The sequence below is a fragment of the Diceros bicornis genome, chromosome 2 (assembly GCF_020826845.1).
Source record: "Diceros bicornis minor isolate mBicDic1 chromosome 2, mDicBic1.mat.cur, whole genome shotgun sequence".
Classification (NCBI taxonomy): Eukaryota; Metazoa; Chordata; class Mammalia; order Perissodactyla; family Rhinocerotidae; genus Diceros; species Diceros bicornis.
Genome location: NC_080741.1, coordinates 69,639,167 through 69,663,417, shown reverse-complemented (window position 1 = coordinate 69,663,417; position 24,251 = coordinate 69,639,167). Strand labels below are relative to the sequence as shown.

Below are 24,251 nucleotides of genomic sequence, written 5' to 3'. Positions count from 1 at the left end.
TCCCAGGACATATGGTTTCTGTTACAACTACTCACTTCCTCCACTGGAACCCCAAATCAGCAAGAAACAATATGTAAATGAGTGAGCATGGCTGTGTCCCAATAAAACTTTATTTACGGACACGGAAATTTGATTTTCATGTAATTTTTTCACGTCATGAAACATTATTCTTCTTTGATATTTTCCCCCGTTTAAAAATATAAAATCCATTCTTAGCTCACAGACTTAGAAAAATCAGCAACAGGCCAAGTTTGCCCGTGAACCGTAATTTCCTGGTGAAAACTTCTCACTGTATACCATTGCCTACTTTTACCTAAGATATTGAGCTGGACACTTCTCTCTTTGTTAAAAATGGACTTCAATGTGTTTTAGGTGTCAGACCAGCACTCAAATGAGGCGTTGTCCTTGACATAATTAGAAAGGTTGAAATGGAATTGGAAAGAGAACAACTTTCAAAGTATGCAATTCAGTGTAATTTGTTGTCATGTCTGTGCCACCTAAAATTATCGTAGCGGTTTAAGTCTAGAACTTTAGGAACTCCTGCCTTTGTCTATTTGTCCTACCCACTTGTTCTCCTAATCACACGTATAATATGAAGATAGAGATACAAATAGCACATGAGTGAAGTGAGAAGCAGAGACAGGGAGAGTTTACAACATAATAGCTAGAAACAGCCGAGATTAGTAATGGGGGAGGAGGAGATGAGAGAACGGCTGTTTTTGATAAGGGAGCAAATATAGTTCTTCTTTTCTTCTTCTGAAAGAAGAAAAGAAGAAAGTTCTTCTTTTCAAAAAAAGAAATTGGCAAAAACTTGACTATTTTGCCAACCAGTTCATTACCCTCTCTCATCTTTCTGATAGTATCATAGTATATGGTACTGCATATTACCCATCCCTCTCCCAGTGGTAGCTTCTTTGGTATTTATGTGTCACATCATTCTAGTCTAGAAGTTTCTGATGTTAGTGTTTCCTCTCTTCTGGCAAAAGGAACAAGGGAAATTAGTGACCCAGGATAGTGTCTCTTTATCCAACCACTTTCTGTTCCTTTGTGGTGGTTCATTCAATGTTAAATCTGAAATACAGGCTTTTTTCCTTGGCCCGTATTGATTCTATTTTGTGTATGATTTGAACAAGAATCCTTGTTATTTCTTGACAAAATTCTGTATTAGAAAACCAGGACCAATGTAGCTTCATCTTATAACTTAAGATAGAAGTCTGGAGGATGTAAGAATTTAGATGTTAACAATATTCAAATATTTTGTATTATGATAGACAAAAACACCAAATTCTGGGGAAGCATTCGTATATAAAAATTATTACTATAGCCTGAAAAATAATCATTGTTCATGTTACCAGCACCAAAAATGATTTTTATTTCAAAACAAGCTTCTTAAAGTTGTTTTTTCAAGTTGCTTTACTTTCCAGGATCAACATGAACTAGGAAATCTTATGCCAGGAGTCTTAGCTGATATGTTCTAAAGTGTGGTAGTATAGTTGTTAAGTAATTACCCAAGTTGGGAAAAGAGATCTGGTTTCAAATTCTGGCTAAGCCTCTTAGTAACTTTGTGACCTTGGGAAAATCATTTAATCTTTTTAAGCCTCAGTCTGCTCATTTGAAGATGGAAATGAAAAGCACCTACCTCACTTTAGGAGTTGAAAGGATTCTAGTTTATCAGATGCTTTTGGGTTGAATGGCATTATGCAAAAATAGTTCTGAGCACAGCGCATGGTATGTAAAGAATAACATTCCCTTTATGTGATATTTATTTACCTAATTAAATAATAAGTATTTCAAATTATTATTGTTTTGCTGGATGCCTAAGCTGGAATTAAATAGTAGAGGACATGGGGCTGGCCCTGTGGCGTAGTGGTTAAGTGCGCGTGCTCCACTGCTGGCAGCCCGGGTTCGGATCCCGGGCGCCTACTGACACACCACTTGTCAGACCATGCTGTGGCAGTGTCCCACATAAAGTGGAGGAAGATCGGCACGTACGTTAGCTCAGGGCCAGTCTTCCTCAGCAAAAAAAAAAAAAAAAAAGAGGAGGATTGGCACGGATGTTAGCTCAGGGCTGATCTTCCTCACAAAAAAATTTAAAAAAAAATAAATAAATAAATAGTAGAGGACATTTAACTCGAGGAGTCAGTAGTGCTTTAAATATCCATCTCACCTTTCCTCATTTTTGATGGCTGGTTTAAAATAATTTTCTCTTATGTAAAAAGGCAGTAGGTGTGAGGTTCATCTAAGATCAGAATTTGGGTAACTTCACATCAGTGAATCTTTGTGGCCTACTGAACTCTCTTAAAGTCACTTAAACCCAGGAAACATTGACTCACATATTTTAACACCTTAACACCAGTTCAGTTGCACCTGCTCACCCATTCGCCATTGAGTTTTTTCTCCGGTTTCTATTAATTTTGAGAATGAAAAAGGATGAAGAATCTATTCTGCATTTCGCTCACTTTCAAGTTTCTGTCAGTAAAAGATGAATAAAGATGACATCTATCGTTAGATACCTCTCTATCCTCCCTTCTTTCTCTGCCTCTCACCTTTTTTCAGTTTCTTGCATCAGCTTCTCATCTGGAGAATGTATGTGACCTGTACAAGTCATCCTCCAGCTCCATGGTTCTTGGATTCTGTCTGTGAGATGAAAGAGGACCACAGTGTGATGCTATTGAATGGTCAAGAGGAAGAGGTTAACAAAAAGTAAAACCAAGAACTACTTTATATAAAGTTGGAAGTTGAAAATGGTAGTATTGCTTTCCTTGAGCCCTTTTTTGGGGTAAAGCAAATTCTAGACATACCCGACTCAAGCTTTTGTGGGTTCATAGGGTCACTAATTCCAGGTTAGCATTTTTACTAAATGGCTAAGCCAGAATTTGGAACCGGATCCTTTTTCCCAACTTGGGTGACTACTTAACAACTTACACTACCAGGGCTTTGGAATGTATTAACCAGTATGCCTGGTAATTTTAAGGAGGTATGAATTTTAAGACCCGAGTCACAACTGTAAGTACTAAGGCGACCGTATCATTCAAATATTGATTCAGTGGGGCCAAGGGACATATTCATCCCATTCCAAGGAGAACAGATTGTTTCAGTAGAGTAGCTTTTGGGAACTCAGCCATCCCAGTTAGCTGCTTCTGGGCCTTAGTTTACTTGTCTGTAAGATGGAATTAATCTTACTTCAGTGGCTTGTGAGGATCAAATGATAGAATTGATGTGAAGTAGTTCTGTGATATTTTGTAATGTTACATATCTCATAAGATGCCGTCCAGTGTAATCTTTGAAATAAGTGCTTGTGGAGATTTCATCCTCCATAAATTCACCCAGCAGGCAAGAAGAGTATTGGCATTCCTTTGTTGTATGGATGGTACAATCAAAATTTGAGAAGCAGAAATTTTAGTTTGCAGTCCATGAATCTTGCGTCAGATCCCCAATACATGTCCCCCTACTTTTCCCCTGTCCCTACCATAATTGGATTTAGCATGCTTTCAAACTATGAGAGTTAAAAAAAAAAAGTTCATTTTGAAAGTTAATGCCCCAGTGCCACAATGTAGTGTAAGTGCTGACGTGACTTTTACAGAATCCTCTTCCCCACCAGGACCTTTAGCCTTATTTTTATCAACAGCTAGAGCAAGTGATTTCTGCATTCTTGTTGTTTTAATGGTGTTATTATTATTTCCAAGTGTGAAATCTGAGTATTTTAGTTGGAGAAACCATTTCACTTCTCACCATGTTTTAGTCTAGAATGTCTCCTTGTACTTTTTATTCTTTACTTGGGGATACGTCCAAGTTCTCAGATATAGAACATTTAGGACTTAATTTAGGATGATAAGCTGAGAACTGACTTGAAGGTGCCTTTTAGTTACTTCTCTCTAGATTTTTATGTCTCCCAAGGTAAGCTATGCTATACAAAAATGTAAAAAACAAAACAAAAAACAAGTGTATACATCATTAAATGACACTGAAATCATATACCATTTCTTTCCCATATCGCACTGTTTAGTCTGTCTGAATTCCAGCTGTTTCTTTACTCAGGCCAACTTGTTGTGTCTTCCTCTGAATTTTCTGAGTTAGAAGAATTAAGAGAAAAAACCATTAGGATTTTCTTCTCAGAGCGAGCTGTGAGGACCCCTGAGTAGTTTCCCCCTTCTCCACATAGATATCAGCAAGCTCCTTTTTTTTTTTTTTTTTTTCCTGTGAACATATTTAGAGGTAACCACTTTCCCCCTGATCTGGTAACCGTTGGATTTTTTTTCTCTCAGTCTTATGGAAGCTCTGGTTTAATTTCTGTGAGTGTTTGACTCTTAATGTGGCTAGAGATTTTTCTAAAGCAAATTAGCGAGGAGATAAGTTTTGCTTTGAGTGAAGGACCAGGTAGCCTTCTTGTTCAACATGTTAACATTTGGGTCTGAAAATGACCAGTAGACACAGGAAGAAACCAGAGTAAAAGAATAATGAAGCCAACTTGGATACCATTCTCTCTCTGTTCAGGGAGTACCAGGGGATTTGCAGTTAGTTTATTTGCCTAGGGTATATTTAGTATCTCCAGCTCTTTAAAATTGGCACGTAGATAATGATCTTTTCAGGTTATGATGTTTGAGGACAGCCCTGTTATTTGGATAATTATACAGTAATAAATTTTTGGCTCTTTGCATTTCCTGTAGTTTTGGGGTCCAGATATTCCTTGAGTTCATTTTCTGACTGGTGTATGTTTTATAGAATGGGAATGTTAAATAAAATACTTCCACAAGAAACTCTTGTCTTAATAGGACATGTACAAAAATATTCTATGTTTGAGTGGAAGTTACTCCATTATAACCCTTTATGGATGTTCCCTGCTGAGAAAGCATTCTAGAAATGGATGTCAACCAAGGGAGATTCATTCATTCCATACGTTTTCTAATTTCAAAAAATGTACACCGTCAATATTTTTTCTTAATTGAACAGTTTGTTGAACAGACGGGTGCTTTAATTATGGTGGTCTAAATTTACACACATTGCAGTGGTATTTTGCTACATTAATTACCTTACTTGTCAAGAGTAACAGGTAATTACTACATCAACTCACCCTCCTGCAGAACATGGAAACATAACTTTATTTGAACAGTTACAATAAACCAGAGTGTAGCCACCCCACACCTTAGCTTTTGATAAGGGATTGCAGTTCCCACAGGGTAGAGGGGAGCTCACCTTTTTCTTGTTGTCTGTCCGCTTCAGATGCAAGTCCAGAAACATTCATAGGCTCAAAGAGTGTGTGGACTGGAAGGAAGCTTTGAAATAATTGAATTCATTAAACCTTCTCCTTAGAATGTGTTTCAGAGAGGAGAGTGACTTTTCTAAGGCCGCACAGTAAGTGTGTCCGAACCAGACTTGGCACCAGTTTCACCCCACCAGGCTGCTAGAAAGCTTAGTGCATCTTAATGATTTTTTAAAAATAATTACAATTTGAAAATCATTTGGTATAGTATACTTGGAATATTCATTCACTTCATCTCCCTCATTTGAACTTCTAACCAGTGCCTTGGCTGCCTTAGGAAGAGTATTTATCCTATATTCTGTTGAACTGCCAGGTACAACTCATGTCATTTGGTCTCTTCTCCAGTGTACTAGTGTCAGCTTTTATGACAAGTTGTGTTAAAATTCTACTTTAACATGTTTTTTGTAAAGGCGTGAACATTTTGAGCGTAGAGGACGCCCCTAGCAAAATTATGCAGCATTGCCTCTCCTGGTTGCCATGGCATAGAAAGAAAGGATTTTGTTAGCTTTTAGGTGTGGTGTGGAGTATACACAATGACATAATAGAGGCGGACTATCTTAAAAGGCTTTGTCCCCTTTTTAGTCAAACACCTGTGACAAAATTACGAACTGTGGTTAACATACACTACTTACAAGTGGTTTTTCAGAGTCGTCCAGGGTAGAGGAGCTCAGCTTGCAAAGAACTTTAGTACCTACTTTCCCCTTGCACCTGGCAGCAGGAGAGGGGTGACGTTAGAAAGAAGTTCAAGACGTCAAAGGTTATGGATACGACCTTGCAGAAACTATATGAAATGGCTTGTAGAGGACACAGTGGGCCTCCAGGGGTGATATGAGATGTCTGAGGGAGGATCTCCTCTAGCCCTCGACCCATTTCAATTTCTGATGTCTGGAATCCTGGCGTAGATGCTTCATTCCTGTAACTTTAGTCTTGTCACTTGCCATTACGAATCACTCTGTGCTCTGTAACTTGTTATGTGATAGCGTAGTTATTGGGTTTTTCTTTTTCCTTATTTTCTTATATTGAAGGATAGCATAGGATAATGTGATTTAGTCATTCATGCATCCAACAAATACCTACTGTGAGACAGCCATTGTGCTGTGTATGGCATGGGGAGGGGTAAGGTGAGGGAGGAAACAGAACAGACCTCTGCTCTTATGGAGTTTGCCTTGAAGTAGGGGGAGGCAGAGAGAGTAAACAGTGAAATGAAAGAGCAATAAATTCACATATTATGAAAATGCATGAAGGAAATAGGATACAGTGCATACCTTGGGCAGGCCACTTAGTCTGTTCAGGGAAGGCATCGTGGAAGAAATGGCTTTGACTTAAGGTCTAAAGGTTAAGAATGATCTCCATATGCAAAGAGCTGGAGGAAAAACTTTCCAGACAGAGGGAATGACGAGGGCGAAGCCTCAGAGTTAGGAGTAGAAGTATGGTGGGAGTGGAAAGACCCACTGTGGCTAGAGGCAGTGAGTGGGATGGGCGTGGGTGGGTGGGAATGATGTGGGAGAGGTTGGAAATGTAAGCAGGGCCCTGTGTAACATGGCAAAGGACTGGGTCTTAGATGCTGACACTGATGGAAAGCACTCGAAGGCAGCCATCCTGATTCAGGTGTCAGAATAAACCATGTGGATGGCTGCTGGAGAATGGATTGCACAGTTTCAGGTATTGTCCTAAGAGGGGGCTTTCTTGGGAGAGAGGAAAGGTCCTGGTCCCCTGAGGCTGGGCAAGGAACCCTGAAGAGGCCATGCCCGAGACAGACTCGGCTGGTCCTAGTTAGGAGCAGACCGTCTTCTAACTGGGGTGGCCTGCTGTTGTACACTGATAGGTGGTTTGGAAGCAGAGCGCTTCGGAGCAGGTCCTCAGACTGTGGCGGCTGAACCTGTGGCAGCAGCAGCAGCAGCAGCGTCACCTGGACAGTTCGTAGAAACGTAAATGTTCTGGCTTCACTGCAGCCTTAGTGAATCAGAAACTCTGGGGTTGGGGCCCAGCAATCCTGTTTTAACGAGTCTTCTGGGTGATTGTGATGAGCATGCAAGTTTGAGAACCCCTTTATAAGATTTTAGTGCTGGAAAGGACTTGTAAGTTCTCCAGACTCACTGTTCTCATTCCACAGATGAGGGGACCCAGTAAAGAGCTGTAGTGAGGTGGGGACCCAGTGCTGATGAAAACCTGGGTCTCTTGACCCTATTCTAGTGCTTTTTCCCCATGGGTTTTATGAAGTTAAAGAATAAACAAAACCCACTTTGTTTTTTTGAGGGATAATTACGATATTTATAAAGGAGGAGATGGGTGGATTTTTAAGAAGGAATAATGCTGTGGTCTGTGAACTGAGGCTGGCCTCGTATCTCTTGCTACTATTTTCTCAGATAATTTAGAAAAGCAATTTTGGTGTGAATAACCCACTCCTTTCTCCCTGTCAGTGGTAGAAAAACAAGTGTTTTGTCTTAAGTTACACCACTGAGACATTTAGCAGAGAGTAATAGCATTCTTTTATTTCTTTATTACTGAATATGTTTGGCCTTGTTTTTGGTTTGGAAGTCTTGATGGTCCCAAGTTGTTTTTTAAGTCACTGTGGAAGCAGAAGGTGGATTATTTTCAGGTCCAGTATTTGTGCTTGCTCATATCTGTTTTCACGAAGAGTGCCACTGGAGAATCTGCCACTGGAGAACCCTGGGATTGCTCTCCTCACCCTCCACGCATCCCCGTCTACCTGGCTAAGTCCTACTCACCTTGAATGTCTTAGGCTTAGAGATCATTTCTTCCATGAAGCCTTTTCTGACCTCTTGTGCTGAGGTCAAATTTGTGTGTTAATCATTCCCACGTGCTTGTCTTGGTGTTTCCCAGTAGACTGTGGGCCTTATGAGGTCAGAGACCTTTGTCTCGATTCCAAGCTTTACTCAGCTTCCAAGACAGTGTCTGGCCCATAGTAAGTCCTGAAAAAGTAACTATCAAGTGAATCCTTTCCCTCTTAACTGATTAATTATCTGACACTCTAGTAACAACCGGCTATTGAAAGACATGGTGGTGGATGTTTTCTAAAAGAGGGATACACAGAATATTAAGACATGGTCCTATGGGATCAAGATGAGAGAAGTAGAGACAAAGCCAAAAATAAGTATTTATTTAAGGTAAATCCTAATGAAGCCTACAATAAGGCATAAGCCGTATTAGTCAGGATGTATTGTGCTAGCTGCTATGACTAACAACCCACAGATTTTGGTAGTTTACATAATAAAGGTATATGTCATGCTCGCTTCCTGTCAGTGCCTGTCCATTGAACCTCCTCCATCCTGTACTTGCCACAAGGAACATGGGGTCTCCACGGTCTTGGGGGAAGAGGAACAGGGAGCACAGTTGATTTTTTGTCAGGCGTGGAAGTGATGCATCTTGCTTCTGCTCACATCCCGTTGACCAGAAATCAGTGACATGGTCCCAAACGAATGCCAGGGAAATTGGGCGATGTAATATTACTGTCTGCCCGGAAAGGAGAAGATGAAATAGGATTCGTTGCTATGTGATAGTCCCAAACAATATGTTTCTTTGGTTTTAACCACTGAGGTTTGATCAAAATGAAGCATAGCACCTCCTGTTTTTGTAGCCTGCTCATCAATAAATACCCGTGCCCTCCCAGAGATCAAGCAGAGGGATAGCCCTCGGAGGCCCTTAGCTTTTGCATGTCATGAGGAGGATGTCTTTTATTTAAATCCCGACTGAGAGCCCATCTTCCTCTGCGATGAGCCAGCTGTAGCTTGGATTCCTTCCACCCTAAGGTGAAATATTCCACCCTGAGTAGTGAATTTGTCTGGCCACACACAGGTTGGCTTTCACGTGGTGGGACCTGTGCATTCTGCGTTTGGCCATATTTTTCTCTTCTACTCCTGGAGTAGATAAGTTTAGAGAAAAGTGGTCACTGGTGGAGAGGACTAACTAAACCTTTCCCACTTGCCATAGTTATGCGCTTACAGAGGACCTGTGGGTGAATTGTTTTGCCTTAAGGAGAAAACTGGAGTTGCTTTTAAGACTTTAGTTTTTTGTGTATTAATCTCAGTTTATTTTTATCCAGAAGATATGGAAAAATTTTCATGATACATTAAGTGGAGGAAAATAAATAATGTGTTTACTTTATGATGTCTGATTTTTTTAAAAGAAAGATATGTTTCTTCCCCCACTGTATGCTGACCATGGTGGTTCTCAGGAAAGGAGCTGAAATCTTCACCTAGTCTTCAGTCTCCCTTCCTGCTATCTTTCCAACACAGTACAGAGGCTCAGGGAGAAGCTAGGCAGGGCCAGTGGAGATGTGTAGTTGAGCTGGAGACCAGCGAGTTCTGCAGTGGCCAGATCATGAGGGCCTTGTAAGGGCCAAGGGAAGGGTTTTGATCTCTACTCTAAGAGTACTGGGGAGCGGTTGAAAATATACAAGCAGGGAATGAGGGCAGGGTGAGTATGCATGCCTGTGTAATGTGTGTGTGTGTGTGTCTGAGAGACAGAGAAAGAGAGACTGATGGAGAGAGAGAGAAAATAATGATGAATGATGATCCCATTTGTCGTGTGTTTTTTTTGGCTGTTGGGAGAGAGCCTCCACAGGAGAGAGTCAGTGTGGAGACAGCATGGCACCCTTTTCCCAGCTGATACGAGAGGTCTCCTCCCTCCTTCTGCACAGAAGTTACTTGTCAATCAGGAGCTTACCATCCCAGCTTCAAAGCAGGCAGTGCATTTGGGGTAAATATTTATGAAATGCCAAGCTTCGTGATCAAGATGTATTTTGTTTTTAATGAGCAAATGACTCAGAATTGTTTTAAGTTATTAAAAGACAAATTATTGTGTGCCATCATGGAAAAAGGAAGGAGGAGAAATTATAATTTTGCATCAAGCAATTTATTTACAGCTATAACCTGCAAGCAATCAACCTCTTTAAATTATTTAATTTTTTTAAAGGCTTGAAGTATAAAAATTTAATTTATTTATGGAATCTCATTAAGAGGACTTTGAAAAAGTAAGGTGGACTATTCAGTTGCTTCAAGGAGTATTAATTGAGTGCGTAAGATGCTATAAACACTATATTTGGGACATGAGAGATAACATGAATCTCTGCTCTCGAGACACTTGTCGTTGGAAAAAAGACAATCAAAAGCCATTAATAAATGAGTCTAAGGGTACAACAAATTTCTTCTTCTTTTTGAAGTTCAGATAACTTTTTCAGATCCTATAACCAATATTTTAGAAAATGCTTTGTTTTAGAAAATTGAAAATACCAAAAATTCTAAAGAAAAATATCACCTAATCCCATTCCCTCCAGGGCAAACATTGTTACTTTTATTTCTTTTTTTCTGTTCATTATTGGTACATATTTTTATATTTGAGTTGAGTGTCTACTATAGATACAATTTTTCTATCTTGCTTATTTCATGTCACATTATAACAAGCATTTGCGTAGGTTTCCCCATTTCCAGTATCGCTTTTAATAACTACAAAATATTCCTTTGTCAGACTGGGCTATCATTTACTCATTTTTGTTCTGTTGTGATTGACATTTTAGGTAAAACAAATTCATAAAATGTATCCATTTTATGTCTCAAACCATCTTGTATACCTAACTGTTATAATAAAAGATTAATAGGGAACTGAGATTTTTTTTAAAAAAGCATCTCTCTGTGTGCATATGTCTCTGAACTTTGCCATCCAAAATAAAAAAGTGAACTAAAGCCTGGTTACAACAACTTCACATTCGGGAGAGAATAATGGGGGAATATAGTTGATACATTATTTCTGGCATATTGGATCGTCAAACACATAGCTCCTACTCTGAAATTGGTTAACAAAGAACATCCTCCAAATCCAAGAAAGCTGTTTGGTCCTAATTTGGGGACACTTCATGCCTGATTTTGAAACTCTTGGAGGTTGTCATTTCTTGCTCCCAGCACTCACTCTGAGTGACATTTTAAATCTACATGTTACTTATTTTACTTTTTTCTTTTTTTTTTTTTCAAAGAAGTCCTTAAGATAAGGTCACTTTAAGGTAACTGTTAGCTACTTTACCTTAACACAGGGACTTGACTGTGCTGGCTGAGGAAAACCATCAGCTTTTTCTTTTTGTTATAATAGTTCTTGGATTTTTGTTCAAAATGGCATAGGGTGCCTGTAAGTGCTTTATGTGGGCACATGAACCCTTTGAAAGGTGGCATGACTTAGGGGGAAGAACAGGGTGGGGGGTTATACCTCAGATGGAAACTGAGCGCTGCCAACTGTCTATCTCTTGAACCTTTGGCAAATGAAGGCTACTCACCCTGAACATCAGTAATCCATTCCTGGCAAGCAGATATCCTGGGTGAAAATGCTAACCAGAGCCTATTTCCGATTATTTTACATAGGTGAAATCATAATGTTATGTGTCAACGTGCCAAATGCCCAATTTTCTAAAACAGAAGTTGGCAAATTATGGTCCTCGGGCCAAATCCGGCCCACTGCCTGTGTTTGTAAATAAAATTTTATCAGAACACAACACCTATCTGTGTACTTGTTGCCTATGGTTGCTTTCCTACTACAATGGCAGAGTTGAGTAGAGAACTTATGGCGGCAAAGTCTAAAATATTCCTTGTCTGGCCCTTGACAGAAAAAGTTTGCCAACCTTTCTTCTAAAATATGACTGAAGTATAGTAAAATGCCTTATATATAGTTAACAAATATTACATTAGGAATATAAAAATGTTTAATATATTGATTACTCAATAATTAGCATGGTCTCAACATACATATGTTTTTTTTGAAATGTGGCTTTTTTTTTTTTTTTTTTCTCCCATCACCAAGAACATCTGAGACACATCCCTTTTGTTGCTGGCTTTTCAAAACCTCTACAGAAGGTTCTGACATTCTACCAATTGTGTTGTAACTTGACACTTTCCCCTCACACATTTTATTAAAAATGTTGTATTACATTTTGGAGGGTGTCATAGAATTTTTTCTTTTATGAGCAACAGCCAAAAATGTTTGATTTAGAAATGAGCATTTTCTATAAAATTTTGGTATTAAAAGCCAAGAGGCATTCAACCAGGAAAATGTCAGCTGGATATATATTCCATGGCATTTGCTTGTATTTCATTTCTTAGAAGCTCAGTGTTCTCATCCATAAAATGGGAATCAGACCTCCTCACAGGGCTATGTGAAGATTAAGTAAGGAAAGATATGCCTGACACATTTTGAGAATATATTAGCTGTCGGTTCCCTATTTTCTACCCTTAACTTAATTAGAGCAACAAATAATCAGAACTATAAAATATCTTCAGGAATTTTTCCAAATTTATAGTGCTTCTGCTTATGTATGGTGGCCTGGAGATTCAAGTATAACTTTGGAGCCAGGGAGAAATTAGAAAGGTTTATGTGTTCGAGTAAGAGATACTGGCCATTGTAACAAACATTCCTGAATTTCAGAGAATTTACTCAGTGCAGGTTTATTTCTTAGGCACCTCACAGTCTAGTGCTGTCTGATGGGGAATAGGGGTGGCGGCTCTTCTCCACGTGGTGTTTCGGGGACCTTGGCTCTTTCCATTCGGTTACTTCACCATCTGCAGGAACTAGGAGTTCTCCCTTGGCCTCTGGGTCCACGATCAGGAGGAGAGAGGGCTTTAGGGATGGTTCAGGAGGCTTCAGGGTCACAATCAAAGTAGCATACCCCCTTTCGTCTCTTTGGCCAGAACTCAGTCACGAGGCCCCACCTAACTGCGAGGGAGGCTGGGAAACACATCCCAACTGTGTGCCCAGGAAGAAGAAATGGATTTGATGAGCATCTAGCCAGTTCTGTCACAGACTCACCATATCTTCTTGGATTATTATGGAGGACAAATGCTTACCATATGTAAATAGCTCCAAGATCCCAGTAATCTGAGAACCTGTCTAGAACAGGTACCCGTGGAAATAGCAGCATTTGGAGACAGAAATGCTGGTTTGGGGCAATTAATCTGTATACTTGTTTAATATATTTTAAAAATTAGCCTGAGATCTGAATCTGGTTCCCACATGTTGTGTGCCGTTTACATATTTTGATGTTCTAAAATCACAGATCTATCGTAGAGTAAGTTTAGAAATACATACTTAAGAAAATGTTGCATGCAATGACATTTTCATTTACAAAGTGGTCTAAATGGACTCATATTTATTTTGCTATTCTATAAAGTCCAAAGTCGGACACAACATTGAGTGGAATTCTTTATCCATGATGGCAGATACAACATTTGTTGAAATACTACCGCTGTTATTTAATTCAAAGTGCACATTCTACAATGAACCGTATCAGGAGCGTTTTCAATTTTTCAATACCTCTAGTCGATCTAAGCACACCTTTTTTTTAAGTTATTCATTTTAAATTATGATTATATGAATATTTTAGGATTATAATCACCATAAAATGAAAGGCAAAATTTATCATACCAAAATAGAAGTTTAATTTAAAGTAGAAAGAACTTGATTGCAAGGTTTAGTAGACCAGAAACAAGATGTATATGAGGGTATTAAAGAACTCTTTTTAGAAAACCCTCAGTAGTACAGTTTTGGTCATTCCATGGAAAAAGTAACTTAAAAAATCTTTATTCAGTGTCATAAAGTCAGCGAAGTTTATTTGAGATAGAAGTTGCTCTTCACCATATTGTGATCCAGCGGCGTTGGTTAAAAGTCAAGATTGCACATGGACGTAGGTGATTAAAAACATTCCTTTCACTTTTCTCGGTAGTCATGGCATTTCCTGCTCCCTGTCACTTTGTCCTTGACGATATTTGAAGCAGAAAACCAGTTGAATTGACGAGGCTGGTTTTCCAATCAGCTCTTCCTTATTTTTCTCCGGTGCTGCTTTGTTATACTGGATTTCAAATTTACTATTCATGAAACACATTTTAATCAGTGACCATATCAGACAAATGGAAGCTAAGTACTGGTTAGTATGTTGAAAATAAACACGAGGGTTCTCATTAATGTCGCTGTCTGAATAATTAGTGGAGCATCGTGTACTGAGCAGCAGCGAAAGCAAGCTGGCTTCTCACTGCAACGACAGGCTGACAGCCACGTCTTGGAGTATGGTCATTAGTGAGCCCCACCATCAATGTCATGTTACTGTGTCAAATTAGTTCATGTCCCCTTAGGAGAGAAGCCGGACCTACAAATTATCCTCCCACTTCCCTGGAAACCGTGTTGGCAAAACCCACGATCAAGTGCGAGCAAATTATTAACACGGCTCATAAATTAACTAGTTTACAGGCTTATAACATTTTACAAGTAGATAATAAAAGGTAGAAAAGTTTTCTGATTGCTGTGCCCTGATGTTAGGGCTGTGATCTGCCGACTTTTCCTTGAGGAGCCCACAGCTGGTGGGTTTTTGTTAAGAGGAGCAGACACATGGAGTATCAGAACAAATGTTTGGAAAATGTGGACTCTAAAAGGATGCAAGTGTAAATCCGTTGAAAACAATATAATTAACTTCGTTATCTCGTGGCTCTGATAAGTAGATGACAATGGTCCTCTTTCTTCTGGTGGCAGTTGTCCATTAATGAGTTCACCAATTAAGTTTGAATGATTACAGCCTTGGCCAACTGAAATTATCTTAAAAAATATTTTTGATGCATTTTTATCATACTCTTAAGCTGCCTTGTTGAAGAGGAACACTGCTAACACGGGATGTTAAACTCATAGAAGAATGAAGATTCTTCAGCTGTAATATATTTGGCAGTTTAACACACACACAGACAACTGATACCTAGAAAACCTAGTGTGGACCAATCTGGCCTGACTTGATCTCTTATCAAGAATAGGCACCCACTGGGAGCACCACCTCTTAACTCTCTTCTGAGCTCTGGTAGACAGACAACCCACATAGTTTCCGGAGATACGTGACTATTCAAATCATAAAACTTCATACATCTCCTTTTCGGTTTCAACTTCTCTGTCTGATTAGATTAGAAAACACATACGTTCACAGAGTTTTGTCTGAGTTTACTGTTGAAAGAGAACAACACACACACACACTGAAGAGCTCGTGCTTTCTACTCATTCTGTAGTTCCATTTCCCCGTATTACAGAGTCCCCTCTGTCATCTCGAGGGCTGTATAGGTGGCATTATCATCTCAAGGATCTATGCACAAAAGGCCTGGCATGCAAAACCTTGCCACTGACTGCTGTTCACAAAACTTTCTGAAAGTGCTTGAAGATGAGTTGACTTATCTGTCAGCAACTTCAACTTACTTGGAATTAGATTTGGTAAATATTCTACCAATTACTAACCCTGAAAGCTCACAACCTCAGCACATGAGCATATACACAGGCTGACTGTTTCCATGAGAAGGCTGTGTCACAACCTTCTTCTGCATTTTAAATGTAATTGGAAAAAGAACTGTAAACTGTGGCAAGTAAGATTTTGTATTTGGCTGGCAGGAGAAAGCTTGTCTTTTTTTTTTTTTTTTTTTAAAGGGGTGCCTGTGTGCATGTGTATTTACTTTCCCCCGTTGCTTCTACTGGTTGCACTAAGACTAAAAGACCAAAACCCAAAGCAAAATCATCATGTGGACTCATGGATTATCTTGCCCTTATTTTTTCAGGATGGGATAACATTGTAATTATGAGAATTTATCCTAAGAAATGAAAAATGCTGGAAGTTAAAAGCACTGAGCTTCCTAAGTGAATGACGGTGCCTTCGAGAGTGGCAGTTTTACTTGGCTATATAACATTTCCCATCCTTTTACTATAATTCTATCATACTGGACTCAGATTATGAGCTAGAAGGGAAAGGACACAATAAATGCTTAGATCCGTGATTATGTATTGAATGTAAAAGTAGCATGTCAACAAGAAATAGCTAAGGCTCACGTGTATGTGTCGCGTTCGAAGCATCACAGTTTGCCCCATTGTCACTTAACCTCTTCTCTTTGCTTTCAGAGTCCCTCTGTGTGTTGCAGTCCTGTGGCATTATGCTTGCCCCCAACCATTGACCCCCAGGCTTTTTATGGCTGTGAAACACATTAAAAGTTCAGGGTAAGTGGCAAACAACACTAATATTGTGTACCACTTAAGAATTGCCATCTACCTTTGCAGGTGACACAGTAGTGGATATAGTAATCCCTCGGAAGATAATGGAATGTCCCATTATCAAGCATGAATTTCCAAACTAGCAAGAATAGGTTTATTCCTCCATGATAACTTTATGGCTTTCAAGAATAGAATCCGTAGCTTGGATCATATTTGTGCAGAGATGATCTAAAGCAGGGTTGGCAAACTTTGTCTATAAAAGGCCAGATAATAAATACAGCCAACCACATGGGCCATACAGTTTCTGATGCAGCTAGTCAGCTCTGCTGATTTAGCACAAAAGTAGCCATAGACAGTATGTGAACAAGTGGGCGTGACTGTGTTCCTGTTTTTACAAAAATAGGCAGTGGGCCATATTGGGCCTGAAGGCCATAGTTTGGTGACCCCTGATCTAATGCATCAAAGGGGGCACATGACCTGTAAACAGGACACCTCACTGGGTTCCAGTCCCTCTGATCTTGAACGAACCATTATCTAGAAAAACAGGAATGAAAAATGAAAAATACTTGCCCTTACTGCTGCGCAGGGTGTAGTTGTAAGGATGAAACAAGGTATAATGTATGTGAAAGCACTTTGAAAATTTCGAAACTCCTTACAAATGAAATGGATGGCCCTACACAGTCATTCTGGTTCACCTTGTGGAGTATGCCTTCTTCACCTTTTTAATCATTTTGGGCTTTCATAAGCTAAATGAGTGTGGGGGAAAGCTCTTTTATTTTCTGAGTAATGTGGTTTGTCTGTACATTCCTTCTGTTTTACACTTGATGGACAGGCTGTTGAAATGTCTTTTTAGTATCAAATATGGATGAAGGGATGTGCGGGTAGATTATGGCAGGCTAAAGATCAAATGCCAATGAAGAATGATTAAATTTCCTTTAATCATCGGAATCTGAGAGTCTTTTAAGATCTTCCACCTTTAATATAGGCCTTAACAAATAATAATGCCTTGGATGTCTACAAGTATGTTTGAATTCCACAAGTCTTGCATGTCAAAACATAGAGACAGGCTCAGAAATATGGCTCCCTGGACTAGTGGTAATAATTAAGGAAAGTCATACTTAAACAAACAGGTTGGTGAATGGAGGAATAATCAGTCTCAATTCATGAATTTTCTAGGTTTCTTTTTTTCCTCACAAAAAATAATAGTATAGTTTTTAGATATGTTTTCATATCATTGTATCATTTAAGAATTGTTTTCTAGTAATAGAGATGCAGCTATGTAAGTTTAAAAAAATTAGTTGTGTATTTGCTCTCATAAAAGATGTCTTTGGGATGGTAGTTTGTGCCTTCTGTCTTTCTGCTCTGCCTGCCTTTTCAAGTGTTGCTTCATTTTCCCATTATGCTTTAAGGTCGCATTATAGCTGCTAGCTCTCCAGCCGTTGCCTCTACATCCTGAAAGGAAGAGGCAGAAGTGCAAGGGACAAAAAGAGTCGTCCTCCCAGCTGGGGCAAGCCTCTTTAAAGAACTTTCCCTGAAATCTTACTCAATGACTTCTACTTACATCTTTTTAGCCACCCCTAAATTAAAGCCATCTGGGAAATATATCCTTAGACTTGAGAAATTTGATGTCGCAGATAAATTGCAGGTTCTAATAGTAATGAAGAAAAGGTGAATGGCTACTGAGCAACAGTTGTGGTTACTTATACAAAATCATGATATCACTTTTTCTTAACATGTTTGATTTTTATTTGTTTTCAATGAATGCCTTCTATCTTCCATCGACTTTTGTGTATAATGTCTTATTTGAGTTTTACATGTTAGAATTTCAGCTTATTCAGTTCTCAACAGAGATACATATCTCAGTAAAAATATTTTAGGACCATAATATTCTTGCTGAAGGTGCCATAGCAAATCTGAGAAATAAATTTCTTTCTCAAGAGAGCTATCAATCAAAATTTAAACTCCTGAATTTTCTATCTTCTGGTTGTAAGTTTTTGTTAAAGCTTGAGTACCAGCATAAGGTCCTAGCGACATCAGGCTCCTACCCAATCCCCTTGTCCCAATATGTGCAGGAGATATTGCTGCTGGCTCTGCACTGTCCCTCAAAGACTGGACAAGGCTGTCTACTCTGCATCTCTGTGATTTGCTGCTCCCCATATCTCTGCTGAAAGCTTACCTTGGAGGATGGAAGAGACCAGTTGGGTCACCCTGTCCAATTTCTCTATTCCAGATTGGCCTGTAGGTTATTCTCGTGAAAATTTTCATCTCATAGAATGAGACTTCCCTATGCTTCAAAATATATTCTCTACCTATACCGGCCTGTGATAGTTGCACCACCATGAAACGTGGTGGTGGATGCATTCACAAACATTTATTGAATGCCTGTTATGGATATAGGATAGCCGTATGGTTAAGTGTGTCTGCTTTGAAGTTAGATCAACCTAAATTCAAATTCTATCCTTTGCACTTGCTGACTGAGTGACCCTGGGCAAGTTACTTAACCTTTCTGGGCCACGGCCTCCTCATGTGAGAAATGGAGATAAAAATAGGAGCGAGGTCCCTCTGAAGAGTTGGTGAGATGATGCTTGTAAAGAGCTTAGCACAGATCCAGGGACGTAATAAATGCCAGCATTGTGCTATACACCCCAGGTGATGTGGCAGAAATCCCTGGCTTTGAGGAGTTTTTGCCATCCTGTAGCTGGTTCGTTGGTCGTTGTTTTATTGGTAGACAATGTATGTTTCACAATCCATCACTTCTCACCTGATATTCCCTTGTAAGTTTAAGTAGACCCTTGGGAGGTGGCCTGGATGTTTGTCTTCAAGGACACTGCAGCCATGTATACAGCTGGACAGCCCTGCTAACAGGACTTAGATCTCTGGGTCCCATTTTGATGATTTCCCCCAAGAGGTGTGCAGTTCTTTTTTTATTCAATTTTTTTACTTACTCAGACAATGTGCCCGCCTAGCAAGCAGAATTCACTAACTGCTTTCAAGTTGGTATTGCTGATGATAATCTGAAACTCGGTAGGGTTTCACTCATGGAGGCTGATGCTAAACGATGTCGATCTTACCCTGCCTCATCCCGGTCCCTGCCTCTGTGCTGAGTCTGCAGAGCAGGCCCTGGTGCCCCGTAGATCTTCCTGGGAATGGCCCTCGCAGAACAGTGGCATCTGCAAACAGAAGCTGCTGCATGATTGTGGGAGAGATTGTCAGCAGTGCCCATGGATGGCCCAGTTGGCGATGTGTCCCGAAGATTGAGAAGTTGACCGTGGCTGTCTGTCGAGGTCTTGAGCACTGTTGGGTAAAGATAGGTCAAGGCACGCCAACTATTAATAGGAGCCTGCAGTGATTTCTTTGACTGTAACCCCATATCACAGAGTGGATGAGTTTGGGGGGACTGACCCCCAGACTTTATTAGTACCCCTCAGAGTCGGCTTAAGTTTAGCAAGATGAAAAAAGTTCTGGAGGTGGTTCGCACAACAATGTAAATGTACTTAACACTGCTGAACGGTACACTTAAAAATGTTCAAAGTGGTACATTTTACCTTGTGTATATTTTACCAAAATTAAAAAAAAATAGATGAATTTAAAAAAAGAGTCTGTTTAACATAAGCTTTGTTTTCATAACCTAGTTGACTGTGGAGATAGTGGATTGAAGATCTTGCTTGTTCAAAAGAGTCTTGGAAACTTGGAGGTTTTGCTATATTGTTTCAAATGTTTTGTTTAGACACAATGTCGATGCTCAGATGCCATAAAATCTCCTTTGCCTCTGGACCTTGGTATTCGCTGCCTGGGACAATTTCTGTGCTTCACAGGACTCACTGCTTCTCGTCCCTTAGTGCTCAGTTCAAATAGCTACTTCTTGGAGAGGCCTTCCCTGGCCACCCACATTACAGGAGATTTCCCTCCTCTCCCTTCTCACTGCTCCCCATCCAGGCCTCTTGTTTGTTCCATTTATTGCAGCTTCTGTCACTTTCTGAATAAACCTGTTTACCAGGTAATACGCAAGGGACAGGTCTGTCTGATTCAGTGTGGCTTCCTCATGGCTGACAGTGCCTTGAGAACGGTGGGTATCTTCCCAGTCAGTTTTTATGGACTCAGTCAGAGCACATTTGGGGATTTCCCTGTGAATTTCCATATTTTCATGGTACCTCGGAGGACTGCATCTGGGTGAGAGAGGAAGAGAAGAAATAAAACCACACACGTTACCTTTATTATAGGAATAGGATACTGCCCTGGGGTTTTCCCTGGAAAGTTTCCACTGTACACTGCACAAGTCTTTGATACTGTCTATGTCCCATCCAGAAAAGGTTATACATCATCTTTCCCGTGAAGACAGAACCATTTGCCATTTGGGCCTATGGCGTATTGTGGGTGGGTGGGACAGGTTAATTAAGGACATTGGATTCTAAGCTCAAATCCCAGTGCTCTCATTCACTGGCTCTTTATTCTTGGACAAATTAGTTTATCTCTGTGGGCCTCAGTTCACTCATCCAAGGCAGGGGTAATAGCATTACCTAGCGCATAGAATTAAGTGAGATGATACACGTACAATGCTTTGCATAGGGTCTGGAACAGAATAATGACGCTGAATAATGCCAAATAACGATGTTGATTTAGAAAGATGAGCAAACAGTATTGGGAACTACGCAGACAAAATTCTTATCACACTTCCTTACGATCCTCATTTTAAAGGTGGTAAAGATGGCAAAGAGCCTTGATTCCCTATTACATTTGCTCATGTTTTATGTAATGAATTAATGTTAAAACTAAAAAGTGCAGAATCAGCAGGCAGTGGGATGATCTGTTTCGTATTTGTTGTTGACTTGCTGGCTGTTGGGTGGTTATTACCTGTTTCAGATAATACGAGTGGTAAACTTCAAGTGCCAGGATGGCTCAGTGTTTGGAGCCTGACCCACATCCTGAAAACCCTTGCAATTCAGAGATCAGGTGCCGCGCTGTCCCTAAGCCACCTGGCTGGGGATACGTTTCACCCTTAAGTTAATAAGAGCTGGTTTGATCTCCTACCTTACAATAGATGGTGTCTTAAGTTTCCTGTAAATTCTAATTTTTAAAACATTTTACGCTTGATGTATCTGTCCTGAAAATTCGCATGTTTCTTTTTTGAAAGAAAATTTAAGTCTGTATAGATTGAAAGGAGATGGATATGAATATCTTTCATTGTTGGTTCTGATTTCTTTTACCTGCTTAAGGAAGATGGTCTACTGTTGTTGCTGCGTTGTTCCATTGTGTGCATGGGTGACGTGTTGTTCACTGTACGTTTAGTATGAGAAGGCTGAAGCACCAAGAGGGACTCATCTCTCTCTCTGTATCCCATAACTTTTTGGTGGTAAAAGATGAAATTTATCAATTCACATCTCTTATTTATGTGACTTATGGAGTAGCTAGGGTTATCTAAGAAATTAAAAGCCATTTATTTTATTAACTTGTAGTTTATACACTCTCAACTTATTAAAAAAAATAATATGATTAAAATATAGTTTAAGGTAACAAATTTGATTACTAATACTTTTCTAGAAAAGAAAAAGAATAAGTGTCAGTGAGTTTCAGTCAAGTAAAGCAAACTATTCGGGAAAAATTTTGTTCGACTCATTACAGCCTTCAGAGTGGCAGAGACCCAGCTTTTTCATATCTCTAAAAACATATAACACCCCTGTCTCCAAATATGATTTCAGAAACTAAAACAGTGATCAGGAAAGGAGAAACAGAGCCGTGTAACGTGAGACCTGGTGTGTGCCGTTTACGCAGGAGGCTTGACAGCCTGGATCAGCCTTCATGCCCTGGTGCCTGAGTATCAGCAGGAAAGGTTAGGAGCTTTCTGAGGGTTTTTTCTTTAGTGTTTTGAAATTTTGCTGCGCTGTCCAGGTCCAGTTTGGTGGGGCCGTCTCTCAGTGCCTGGTAGGTCTGGTTAAGATGTGCTGGGGGTGGAATTTCTCGATGCCAACTATTACAGACTGTCAGTAAACCTGTGACCCTTGCTGTTCTCATCAAGAGAGGCTATGCCTCTCTTTCTCCCTCTCTGTCCCAAATCATTAACAGTGACACAAACCCATTCTCCCACTCCTGGCTGACTTCCTAAACAGTTGGCAATTTTTTTGGAATTCTACTCCTAGCATAAATCATACTTAGGCCTTCTATAGATGTACATGCCTAGAAGAACTTGAATTTCGTGCTACCATCAATCCCTGTGTGTGTAGTTTCCCCCTTCTCTCTTAAAAAGTCCTGAGAGGTGAAAGTAGAATTTTCAAAACTTGTAATAAACTTAATCCTAAGAGATTCTGCTAAACAGCAATTGAGAAACATGCTAGTTTGTGAAAAGTCTGCCCTATAACATCTACCTGTCCTGAGAGTTTACTGTATGCCAGACATGATTCTAAGCACTTGCTATGTATTAACTCACAAAAAGTATGAGGGAGATAACGATTCTAAAAATTCATTTTACAGATGAGGAAACTGAGGTTAAATGACTCGCCCAGACTTCTCCGCTTATAAGAAGCAGAGGTGGGATTTGAACCCACCTCCTATGGTATATGACTCTTAACCACTATGCCATCGGATCTTTGCCAGGCAGACATTTTCCTTGGGTGGTGGTTTGCAGGCAGTGTTTTGTTTTAGCATACATTTTTCACTCTGGGACTCTTGTCTGCTGTGTGTTGAGCCTTTAAACTTCAATGCCACCTAACAGGCCCCGTTTGATCTTACTAGACTTTTTCAAAGGCTTTAATTCTTTTTGCTAGTACAAGGGCTGTGGGAAATAAAAGTATGTCCCAATATGATTAGGAACAAGGACAACCACTTAATTGGCATTCTTCTATCTCCAGTTGGATGTGCCTGTTAAGACATTTTCTCTAGATCTTTGAGTCATTTTTCTCTGGTACAATATTCTAATTAACCTCATCTCTGTAGCCCTCATTTTATTTCATATTAGCCTCTGACCACCCAATGATTAATTTGTTTCACTCAATCACCTTTATGAAAAAGTATGGCAAGTGAGAGGGTCTCCTTCCCAAAGCAACAGTCTTATACCTGGGGTGTTTTCCCGGCAAGCAGTTTCAGGATGTCCCTTTAGTTCTTGGGGTACATCCGTCTGGAAGGCTTTTTATTTACCAGAGTGAAGGTCTGGAGTACTTAGAGGTAATACTGGCTAACAAGGTTATAGTCCTTTGGTTACTTGGTCAGTGGAATTACAGATTCATAAGCTATATGCCAAGGACTTTGCCCTCCACAAATAGAAATATTAGGTTTTTAAAAACATATATATATGTAAAATATTAGGCTTGAAAAAAAATATATAAAAGCCAGTTGCAAGGGACTACAAATAAGCAATTTTTACTTAAGAGGTTGGACGTATCAGTATCTCCTCATTAACACAAACAGCAGACCATTTTTAATGTGTCTGTGCCTTGAGATACTGAGCCCACCATTTGTTAGGTCTCTTTGGTTACTTGTGACCAGCTTAGGCATAAAGAGGAATTAATTGGCTCATGATGCTAAAAAGTTGGATGATAGTACCAGCTTCTGGAACATCTGGGGTGAGGAGTTCAGATCGTGCTGTTAAGTCTGTCTCAGGCCCCTGGCTGTGCTATGCTCTGTGTTGGATTCATTCGTGTAGGCATTTACCAGGTTGTAGCATAACCATTCATGAATCTGCTTTTCTAGCGCTTCTAGCAGAAAGGAATCTTAAGAGTTCTAGCAGCTGTCATAGAATTTGGATCTTCCTGGTTCTGCGATTGGTCTGATGTGTGCCATGTGCCTATTGCTGAACCGCTGTCTGGTCTGGAGAAGGACTGGGTGGGGGCAGATGTGAAGGCGTACTTGGCCTGCAGTGGGTCACATGCCCGTTTCAAGAGGCGTGGATGGCGTTCGACTTATGCAAGACAATAGAAAGTGGGTGAAAAGGGTGCCGGTTTCAGAAAAAGGGGGCAGAATTTGAGGAAGGTAGACTGCGTATATATGTGTCCTGTAAGGC

General features: G+C 39.9%; 1 protein-coding gene across 9 annotated transcripts in view; it reads left to right on the top strand.

Annotated features, from left to right (window-relative positions):
* Positions 1–24,251, top strand: part of FOXP1 (forkhead box P1) — a 575,925-nt gene that overhangs the window by 189,395 nt on the left and 362,279 nt on the right. For 6 of the 9 annotated variants that reach the window (XM_058562935.1, XM_058562944.1, XM_058563041.1 and 3 more), the window contains one exon: positions 16,172–16,267. The exons of 1 other annotated variant lie outside the window; for it this stretch is intronic. The gene's annotated coding sequence lies outside the window, so the exon portion shown is untranslated. Of the gene's footprint in view, positions 1–16,171; positions 16,268–21,957; positions 22,089–24,251 lie in introns of all 9 variants that reach the window. 2 more of the 9 variants (XM_058562954.1, XM_058562962.1) reach the window with 1 other exon arrangement.